The sequence below is a fragment of the Chenopodium album genome, chromosome 3 (genome assembly GCF_948465745.1).
Source record: "Chenopodium album chromosome 3, dcCheAlbu1.1, whole genome shotgun sequence".
Classification (NCBI taxonomy): Eukaryota; Viridiplantae; Streptophyta; class Magnoliopsida; order Caryophyllales; family Amaranthaceae; genus Chenopodium; species Chenopodium album.
In genome coordinates this window covers 66,932,028-66,942,706 of record NC_137836.1, presented here as the reverse complement: position 1 = coordinate 66,942,706, position 10,679 = coordinate 66,932,028, and the positions used below count along the sequence as shown (strand labels likewise).

At 40.5% G+C, this 10,679-nt stretch overlaps 1 non-coding gene across 1 annotated transcript; it reads right to left on the bottom strand.

Annotated features, from left to right (window-relative positions):
- Positions 1-233: 233 nt before the first annotated feature.
- On the bottom strand, positions 234-340 carry LOC145625856 (small nucleolar RNA R71). The gene has a single exon (XR_014110755.1). It is a non-coding gene; the product is annotated as a small nucleolar RNA R71 (small nucleolar RNA).
- Between the last annotated feature and the right edge of the window lie 10,339 nt (positions 341-10,679).

Below are 10,679 nucleotides of genomic sequence, written 5' to 3'. Positions count from 1 at the left end.
CCAAGGGTGAAGACCCGAATCTTCACATTGTCGACTATAGTCAATATTGCAACACCATCAGGCAAGCCGGGGTCACTCAAGACCAAATCAGGGAGATTCTCTTTCCTTTCTCTTAAACTGGAAAAGCTAAATTGTGGTTTAATGGATTAAATAGAACTACACTTGGTATAACTGACTGGGAAACTCTTGTTTTGAATTTCTATAACAAGTATTATCCTGCAGAGAGAACAGCAGTACTACGGAGTGCGATTCAGAACTTTGCCCAAGAAGCCGATGACTCTTTATATGAGGCTTGGGAGAGGTTCAAGGACTTACAAAGAGAATGCCCTCACCATAATTTAGCACAATGGCAGTTGATCCAAGCCTTTTATAACGGCATTGGAAATTCCTCTAGAATAATCTTAGACTCTGCAGCTAGTGGGAGATTTATGAATCTTAATGTTGATGATGCAGGTTAGGTTATTGAAGATATGGCGATACACAATTCCCAATATGGGAATCCCAGAAGATTTGCTAACAAGGGGAAGCATAGTGTCGACTCTGTATCCTTTTTGCAAGCTCAACTAAACTCTATTTTCCAAAAATTAGATAATCTGAGCACTGCTAATGTAGCTAATGTTTCTGCGATTAATAATAATTCTAATGAGGCTTTCTGTGAAAATTGTGGTATTGTAGGTCACTGGGAGCAGGATGGCAGGAGTTCCGTGGAGCAAGTTAATGCCTTCCAAGCTTATAGGCAGAATAACCCATACTCCAACACCTACAATCCTGGGTATCGGAATCATCCATACCTTTCCTACCGGAGCACTAGTGTTCAAAATCCACCACCACAAGAACCACAAGCGCCGCAGCAACAGCAACATAAATATTATCATCCCTATGCTAGCCAGAAGAACCAGCCACAACAACCCTCCTCATCTTCCGACCCTTCTCTGGCGGAAATTAGAGCAATGTTGGTCAATATGCAAAAGCACATGGAGAGCAGAGATGCGACAATTGATCAAATTTTAGCGCATAATAAAATTGTAGATAATCAAATTGCGCAACTCTCCGCTACTCTACAAGCCCGCCAACAGGGAGCCTTGCCGGCACAGCCTACAAGGCCTACGGATCAAGCATTTGCAATTACTCTAAGGAGTGGTTCGAACTATGAAGGGCCCTCTATGCCTAGAGTTGATGAACCTGTTTTACCAAATAATGCTAATCTTGATTCCATTAAACCAAACAATGTAGTTGATAGCCCTGCAGGGCTAAAGGATAATACTAACATATCTAACTCTACATTGCAGGGTACAACTCCAGAGAAGGTGGCTACTCCAGACAAGAATAAGAATGCTCCAAAGCCAATCATCAAACTTCCTTTCCCCAATCGTCAATTGAAGACAAACTTGGATAAGCAGTTTGGTAAGTTCCTAGAGGTGGTTAAAGATTTGAAGGTAACAGTTCCCTTTACTGAATTGATAACACAAATCCCCTCATATGCAAAATTTATGAAAGAAATTTTGACGAGAAAAAGGTCCATTAGTGAGGTAGAGACAGTAGCTTTCACTGCAGAGTGTAGTGCCGTACTTCAAAATAAGTCTCCACCTAAATTAAAAGATCCGGGTAGTTTTTCTATCCCTTGTCATATTGGCAATCTCTTGATTGATAATGCATTATGTGATTTGGGTGCTAGTGTTAGCGTCATGCCATTATCTGTGAGTTCCAAGTTGAATATGGGTAAGTTAAAAGCTACCAATATAACTCTACAAATGGCCGACCGTTCTTTCAAATACCCCTTAGGTGTTTTGGAGGATGTCCCCGTTAGAGTAGGTAAATTTTATATACCTGTAGATTTTGTTGTTCTTGATATGTCTGAGGATATGCAAACCCCAATTATTTTGGGTAGACCATTCCTTAACACTGCAGGAGCAGTCATAGATGTAAGAAGTGGTAAGTTAACACTATCAGTAGGGGACGATAAAGTTGTTTTTAATCTGAATAGTGCCCCCAAAAGCTCCATGACTGAGGAGAAATGTTTCAGTGTTAATGTGATTGTAAATTATTCTAACAAGCCCCAAGCTCTTGAAAAAGATCCCTTGGAGGCGGTATCTTGTGTTGCATCCTTTTCAGATGAGATAGACAAATGGCAGAAGGAAGTCGATGCAATAGAAAGAGCACTCTACACTGTTGGTCTTGGTTTTGAGGATGAACAGGCGGAGCCGATCGAGCAAGTTGTGCGAATCGAGCCTACGGTAAGTGTTCCGCCAGATCGAGTTGAAAATGTTGAACGCAATGACAATTTGAAGCAACACTCGATCGACGAAGGGTTTTTAGTGCGTAGCATTGAAGATCCCCCAGTCCAAGTCAAGGAGGATCCACCAGATAAGGCAACTTGGCGTCCCACAGGGTATGTCAGAAAGCCGCATCGCAGCCTAAACACCGCTAGACCGGGTGAGAAACCACCCGATCAAGCGTTAGGCCAAGGATCCTAGATATTGTGTTTGGTAAGAAGGTCGTGCGGGACCTAGATAAACCAGCGCTTTGCGGGAGGCAACCCGTATTTCTTGCTTTCTAGACTAGTTTCTTTTTTTTATTTTAATTTTATTTTTACTTTAGAGAGGCGAGGAGAGTGAAATTTTACCGTCTATAAGTGTTTTTGTACAGGTATAGGTTTAAGAGGTCAAAAGACTTAGAAGAAATTGAAGACGAAGAAAAACAAAGGAAACGACTGGGCACGGGCCCGATCGGGCGAAGCTCGCCTGATCGGGCGCGCAAGGAGGGTTAAATTTTATGCCCCCACTCGCCCGATCGGGCGCGAGAAGAGAGCTGGAATCGAGCCTTAATTCGCCCGATCGGGCGGAGTAGCCCGACCGGGCGCGCAAGTGCAGTCAGAAACTCGAGAAAATTTCACCCGATCGGGCGAGGTTTCCCGATCGGGCGCAAATCGAGTGAAGGAAAAGATATATAGGGCGGAGCTCGCCCGATCGGGCGCGCGTACGCGTCAGCAAACTACGTCAACTTCGACAGGCCATAACTTTTGCTTTTCTTATCCGATTTTTGCGTGTGACCTGTCGTTGGAAAGATCTTCAAGTATAGTTTCCAATGCAGTGGGAATCACTGTATTATCATTTATATATCAAAAGTTATGATCAGAATAGTGCACCTGACTCAAATTTGAACTTTTTCCCACTAACACTTTGTTTCTTTCTTGCCCAATTTTGTTCCAAAGAGATGAATTGCAATCCTCGAGGCTTTGGTGACATTGATGTGGTGATGATGAAGAGTAGTCACCTTGACTACTAGCTTCCCTTTAAGACAATGAGGACATTGTCTGATTTAGCTTGGGGGGAGGTTCTCGTGTTCGTATGGTACATCTTTCACTCTCTCTCTTCTTTTTTTTATTTTTATTTTTCTTAGTATAGATTTTATTACTTTCTTAGGTTAGTTTTGTTCCAATGAATTATAAATTATGCTTCCCTGTGCCCCTTACTTGAGAAAAATTGTTTTGATTCCTGGTATTTGATGATAGGCATTGTGGATTAGTTGATCATGATTTGATGTTTGATTGCCCTGGAACTTTAACATGCGTCAATTTTGTCCAACTACTTGTGAATATAGTGCTTGACTAGTTGATTTGGTTAGGAAATGTGTGATAGTTCCATATTTCCTGGTATGTCAATGAATTTGAGTATTGATTTGCAACTATAAGTAATGTTTATATGATTCATTATTATGCACATTGTGGAGGACGAAGGCATTTGTTCTTTTAGGTAGCCTCCAGATATTGTAGATACATTTGTTCCCTTCTTGCTACCCATGTTGTTGCCTTGACCTTTTGTTGTTTATTAGCCACATTACAAGCCTATTTTGCCCCATTGGTTACTAGTCCCAAGCTTGGCTTGGGGGAGCTATTAGTGAGTGAGGTGAGGGAGTTTGTAGTGTATTTATTATTTGCACAATTTGTGTGGGCTTTTGAGAAGTTGTTTTGTTGTTGATCATGTTTATTTTTGATGAGTTTGAGAGTTATATTTTCTTGAAAAAAATAAAGCATGATGTTATGAAAAAAATAGAAGTTCAAAGAAAAAAAAATGTAAAAAAATAAGTGATCTTCAAAAGAAAAGAAAAGTGTTCAATGTTCAAATGTTCCAGTTGGAGGTTGATCAAAAGAAAAATAATTTTGATCCTCAATGAAAAAAATTCAAGTTTGGAAATTAAAGTTTGTTTATTCACTCTATTATTCCATTATTATATATTATGAGTGAAATTGTAAGAGTTGGATTTATTTATTATGATTGGAGTATATTTGGTTGATGTTAGAGTTGGTTATGTAGGAGATGTATGATTACTATTTATTTTGATCATGGGTTTTATTAGGATATGGCTCCTTTAAGCATAGCTTTTCTCTCACTTATTCCCAAATTTATCCTACCCTTTACCCTAGCCTTACATTACAAGCTTTAAAGACCTTCCGACCTTTGTGCATAGAATTGTATGAATGTGAAAGTGTTGTTTATCAATGCAAGTTATGATTTGACATATTTCGAGTCGACTAGTAGGATTGAGCGTATATTGGTTTTATACACACGAGAGTGTGAGTTGGGAGGGCATTGTTCACATAAAGGGGTTGGATGGAGAGCGATCGAGTACATCTTTTACTCGCCACATAAATGAGAGTTGAGTGTGTGAGCACTAGTCTTGAATTCTATATGCTCTTGTGGTTTGCTCTGTTTGACAATTGTTAGGGAAGATTGGTAATTAGATGGATTTGATTGGTTGACTTTGAAGCATGTTTATTTGATTTACCCTGAATCGTTTGTGCTTGATTTTTACTTTTTGGGGGTGAAGTATATTTATTGCTTCATTGATGAGATCTTTGCTTAGGGACAAGCAAAGGTTTGGCTTGGGGGAGTTTGATATGTCTAGTTTATATAGTGTTTTATCCCCGTCCCTTGGTCGTTATTAGTAGTATTTTTGGCTCTTTCGGGCCACTTTTATTACTAATTTGTGTGTTCTAGTGTTTTCGTAGTTTTAGTTGTATTTTACAGGAAATTGCACTCTTGGAGCATTTTCCCGGGCTTTATTGGATCGACTACGGAAGCTAGAAGGACACGACCACTTTTGGAGCCCAGGATCGGTGAGAGCCGGTGATTAAGGGCTCGGTAATTGGGATCACGAGGCATTTGGACCATGTATTCGAGACCCGAGAGGAAATATGGATTGGGCCGAGAAATCTAGCCCAATCGAAGTACAAGCCTCGAAGAAGAAGACCGGGCCCGATCGGGCAAGCATATGCCCGATCGGGCGGATGCGCGCAAAGGCACCCTTAAGGGAAAAGCGCGCCCGATCGGGTGAGCGTAGGCTAGATCGGGCGCGGCATGCCAGCAGTGGGCGTTGTAAAAAGGCGGGCCCGATCGGGCGGCCCTTCGCCCGATCGGGCGCGTGTTTTCTTAGAAGCTAATTAGTTTAGTTCTAATTCTTGTTTTTAGGAGAGGTTTAAATACGATTTGTACGGAATTATTAGTTACTTTCTTTCTTAGACTTTCTCTCTCTACTTAGTATTTTTCTCTCTCTTAAATTCTCTCTAAACTTTTGTTCTTAATACTTCCTTTAATTCCAGATTTATTTTTGGTACAATTTCTTCCCTTTTTAATTTCAGCTATTTTAATTGTTTTCTTGATTATGCTTTTATTTATTTATTTGATTATTTTAGTCATGATGATTTGTGAGTAGTTTAATTTCTAGGGTTTATGGGGATCTAATAAATAATATGAAGGGGTAATTTATTGTTGTTGATTATCAATGCTAGATTAATTTCCTATTGATTGATTTAATGCTAGGCCTATCTTTTATGCATGAGTTTGACTATATTGATTCAAGATGCGAGAGATAAGAATTGATGTTTAGGTCTAGTTTCAATAGGCATGTTAATTTATAAATGGTTAAGTCGAGATTCGAGAGATGAGATTTAATACCGATAAATTAATTGTGTGATTGTAATACGTAGCGAAAGCCCTTTACAATCTGGTTAATTGATGCATTGATGATTGACTATTATTGATTATTGGTATTGCATGATAATTTCTTATTGGATTGTTTTAATGTTTTACAATTGCGGCTTGTAAAAGTATGGCAATATTAAATTGATGAATCGAGCAGATGTTAATTTGATATTAAAGGCTATTTTCAATAAGAACTTAGATCTAGTAAATTGTGAGAGCCTGTTAGATCTATGTTGATTAATAAATTGCGAGAGCCTGTTAATCATGTTATTTATGCAATGTCAATGATTGATTACTATGTTTTACCCTGGAGTATTATTTATTGGTGAACCTATGCCCTAGATCCTTTCATATATTGTTATCTTCCTATTCTCAACCTTAGTAGTTTAGTTTCTTACTTAATTATAAATATTGGTTACTTAAATAATTTAGATTATAATAATTAATTAGGAGTAAAAAGACTTGTTTCCCTGTGGAGATCGACCCTATTTCCCTATCTACTTTAGTTAGAGGATTTAGGTATTAATTTTGATTAGGGGATACGACTTTACCCTGTCAAACTCGCAGGCGGCAACATACCCCAGAATGTTGGTCCAGGAGTTGGGGGTAAGTTGCCAGACCCCAAGGCCGTAGCCTCTTAGAATTGCCTTCACCGCCTGGTGAAGGGGGAAGCGAAGGCCAGCTTTGAACGCCGCCTCATAACAGTCGAAATAGCTGTTGGCGTTCTGTTGATCATCCCCCCAGGCGATGGTGCCCAGCTCAGGCGGCACACGGATCCTATACACGTCTCCTAGCGGGTGCATTTTCTTAAATTTTTCCAAGTTTTCCTCCATTTGGATCCGGTCCTTGGAGGAGACGTGGATGCTGAAGGGATCATCCTTATCGCTCCACTTTTTCCTTTCTTCCTCCTCGCTATCCGGAAGAGGGGGTAAGTCATCACTGCTCTCAGAGGTAGAGGTGGAGCTGTCGCTCTCCGTCTCCTCCTCACTTTGACCCAAGGGGGCAGAGACGGCCTCGTCGCCGCCTTGGTCACACTCTTCCAAGAAAGAGTCAGCAGGGGTTGAAGGGGCGCGCGGAGGGGATCTCTCCAGAGCCGTCTGGTCTCCCTCACTACTAGAAAACAGGCAAATAGCGACGGAATGGTTCCGACGGACACTAAAATCCGTTGGAAAACACATATATTCCGACGGATTTTAGTTTCGTCGGAAATCCGTCAATAATTTCCGACGGAAATTAAATCCGTCGGAATATATGTGTTTTCCGACGGATTTTTCCGTCGTAATTATCCATTTCCGACGGATTTAAAGTCCGTCGGAAATTTCCGACGGATTTTTCCGTCGGAATATATTTAAAAAAAAACATTTTTTTTAAACCTTAAAGCTTCCTCCGCCTCCTTTTATTCATTCTCCTTCTCTCTCCTCTTCTCCTTCTCTCTCCTTCTCTCAGTCGCTCCTCTCTTCTTCTCCTTCAATCAGCCTCTCTTCTCCTTCTCTCTCCTCTTCTCCTTCTCCTTCTCTCTCTTTATTTCTGCTCCTCTTCTCTTTCTTCATCTCTCTTTTTCCTCTTCTTTCCCCCTTTTCGACAATCACCAACAACACCACAATCACCAACAACACCACCACAATCACTAACAACACCACCACAATCGCCCTTTCTCTCTCTTCTCATGATGAGTAAAGAAAATTAAAGGTTTTGAGGCCAAATTCGTCCATTTAAAGCCTAGATCTAGACTTTAAATGGCCGAATTTGACCTTGTTAAACTGTTTCCATAGTGAAATTCGAAGCATATTTCAATTTAAGGTATGTTTTATATTTTAAATTTTCGATTTTGTTTCTGTTTTTTTTTTATTGTTATTAGTTTTTGGATTTCGATGGTGGTGGTGGGTGTGGCTTATGTGCATGCGTGTGGTGGTTGGAAATGGTTTTTTGGATTTCGTTGGGGCTGTTTTGGTGCCGCGGTGGGTGGTTTAGGTGGGCGGTGGTGGGTGGTTTAGGTGGACTGTGGTGGGTGGGTCGGGTTTAGGTAGACCATGGTTGGTGGGTTTAGATCTAGGTTTAGGTAGGGCGTTGTTCGGGTTTAGATCTGGGTTTGGTGGGTTGGTGGTGTGTGGTGGGTGGCGCTGGCCGGGTTAGGTTTGTGGGGGGGTGGTTTGGGCTTAGGTGGGTTTAGCCGTTTAGGTGTGTTTAGGGTTTAGGGTGGGTGTGTGGTGGCCGCTGGGTTAGGTTTGTGGTGGGTGAAATGCGATTGGAGGTGGTGATACGCCGTGCCGGTGGTGGCGCGGCATATTTTTTTAAAATTTCAGAAAAGCAATTTCCGACGGAAATTCCGTCGGAAATTTTCGACGGAATTGAATTCGTCGGAATTTTCCGACGGATTGTTGCAGTACCTGAAATTATTTTTCCGGCGGAAAATTCCATCGGAATAGTGTTTCCGACGGAATTTTCGTCGGAAAAGTTCATTTTTCCTACATCTTCTTTTCCGACAACCTCTTCCGACGGAAACCCTATTTCCGACGGATTTCAGGGTGTTTCCGACGGAATTTTTCCGTCGGAATTTAGCCTATTTCTAGTAGTGCCTGACAAGACGTTTCTCCCTCAGGCGTTTGGCCGCCTGAGCCTTCGCTCCTGTAATTTGGATCAGTAGCCGTCTGCATTGTCCGAGCCATGGTGTCCTGCACAGACACATAACTGGTCGGAATCCTTGGAAAGGGTGGTCCCAACACCCCGAGACGGCACTCCCAGTCCTAGACTCAGCCGTCCCAGGTGACCGGCTGGACTCTAACCTAGGCTGTGCCGTGTGTGTTGGTGATGCATCCATTTATTGCAAGAAATATGTACAAGCGGTGAAAAAAGAAAAGAGCTGAGAGAGACAGAGACGGTACCTTTGGATTTGATATCTGAAGGTAGGCGGGTCCGGCTGGGTCGCTGAAGAACAAACTTTCTTGCTCGCGTCTGACTCAAACGGATGACTTCTGCTCTCTCAAAGTTTCTCTCTAGAAAATTTTTGTAAACGTACAAAATTATGAGGGTAAAACGGCTATATATAGAGGGTAAATATGGGGGCATTTTCGTAATTTACTCGGAAGGTGAACGGTTTCTCTGTAACGGTAAAATTACCGTCAACCAGAGCGTGACATGTGTCACAGATGCCACGTGGCGTGCCACGTCACATCTGTGAGGGGCAAATGTTTAGGGTAATTTTACCCTGCCACGTGGCCCAATCAGAGGGTGACACGTGTCAGCCTCAGATTGGTCTAGAGCGGACAAATCCCTGCTTGACACGTGTCACTCCAGAAATAAAGGAAAAAGGCGGCCTTCAGGCCCAAATCCCGAGAACGCCGCAAAACGGCGCAGCCCACCAATGATTAGGGTTCAGTGACCTAATCAGGGGCACAATTCCCAAAGACCCTATAAATAGGGAGATATCCCTCATTTTGAGGGCACGTTTTACCATTTATTACACTTGCATTCTCTTACATCAGAGAAACACTTGAGCTTGGAATCCGAGCAGATACCCACCTTAATTTCCGTTCTCTTTATTCCGTTTCAAGTTACTAACTTGACCGTCGGAGGCGGAGCTCCAACCACCCGGAGTCTCCGTTATTTTGCAGGTACAGATCGGCTGGAATCAGACTTCGTGACGTAACTCTCCCGAAGGACAAAAACACCCAAAACAGATAGTAAAGAGAATAATAGCAAGTGTGGTACACTAATAAATGTAAGGTATAAAACTTACCCAAAAAGAAACCATATCAACTAAAAATAAACTTCATATAAAGGAATACATGTCATCAACTAAAAAAAAACTAAAGTAAGTAATTAAAAGATAGTTGTGGGTGTTGATGGGGATCATGAGAGGTGAGAGAGATAGTATTAAAATGTAGCTTTTTGCCAAAAAAAAAAAAAAAAAAAAACAGTATAACACTAATTAAAATACGACTGTATTTATTATGTAGTTTAACACTTATTAAAACACGGAAGAAGACTCATTATTCAATAGTTACTTACGTAAGCGATGACAAGTTGGGGGCTAAATTTGATAACTCTAAATCAAGATAAGGAAGTAGTTATAGAGCTTTTGTTTTACACGATACGTTATTATTTGGGATTGATGGCTCAAAACAGATTATATATATCAGATAAACCTAGTTATTTATTTTAAATATATTTATGTCAAACATATTTACATATTTTTTGAAAAAAAAACATATTTACATATTGATTCTATTATCTATAATAATAATATAATTAAGAAATAAAGAAAACTATGCATTTTATGTGCATCGGTCACCATGTGATCGGTTTGACCACTTATAAAATAACAAAGTAATCTATATATCACTGATTGAATAACCCTTATAACATTGATGAGATAACCCTTGTAATACGTACTAACTCAGTAACCCCTATAAATATAAAAAGATATTCAATAGCCAAGTTTTATTCAAGTTCGATATGACTCTAAGGGTATGTTTTCTTCAGCTTATTTTCAGTTCAGTTTAGTTCCTATTACAAGGCATTATTCCTTTACTATCTAATAGTAAATAGTATGCTTGTAAGTCTTAGGTTTATTTCTAACTTAATAGAAAATTTATAGGATTCAACCCAAACCTTTGGTGAATTCTATACCTATACAGGGCAATTGCATCAACCACTGAGTTTCAAGGCGCTTCCAAAGCCCTTTTATTATGTTGATCT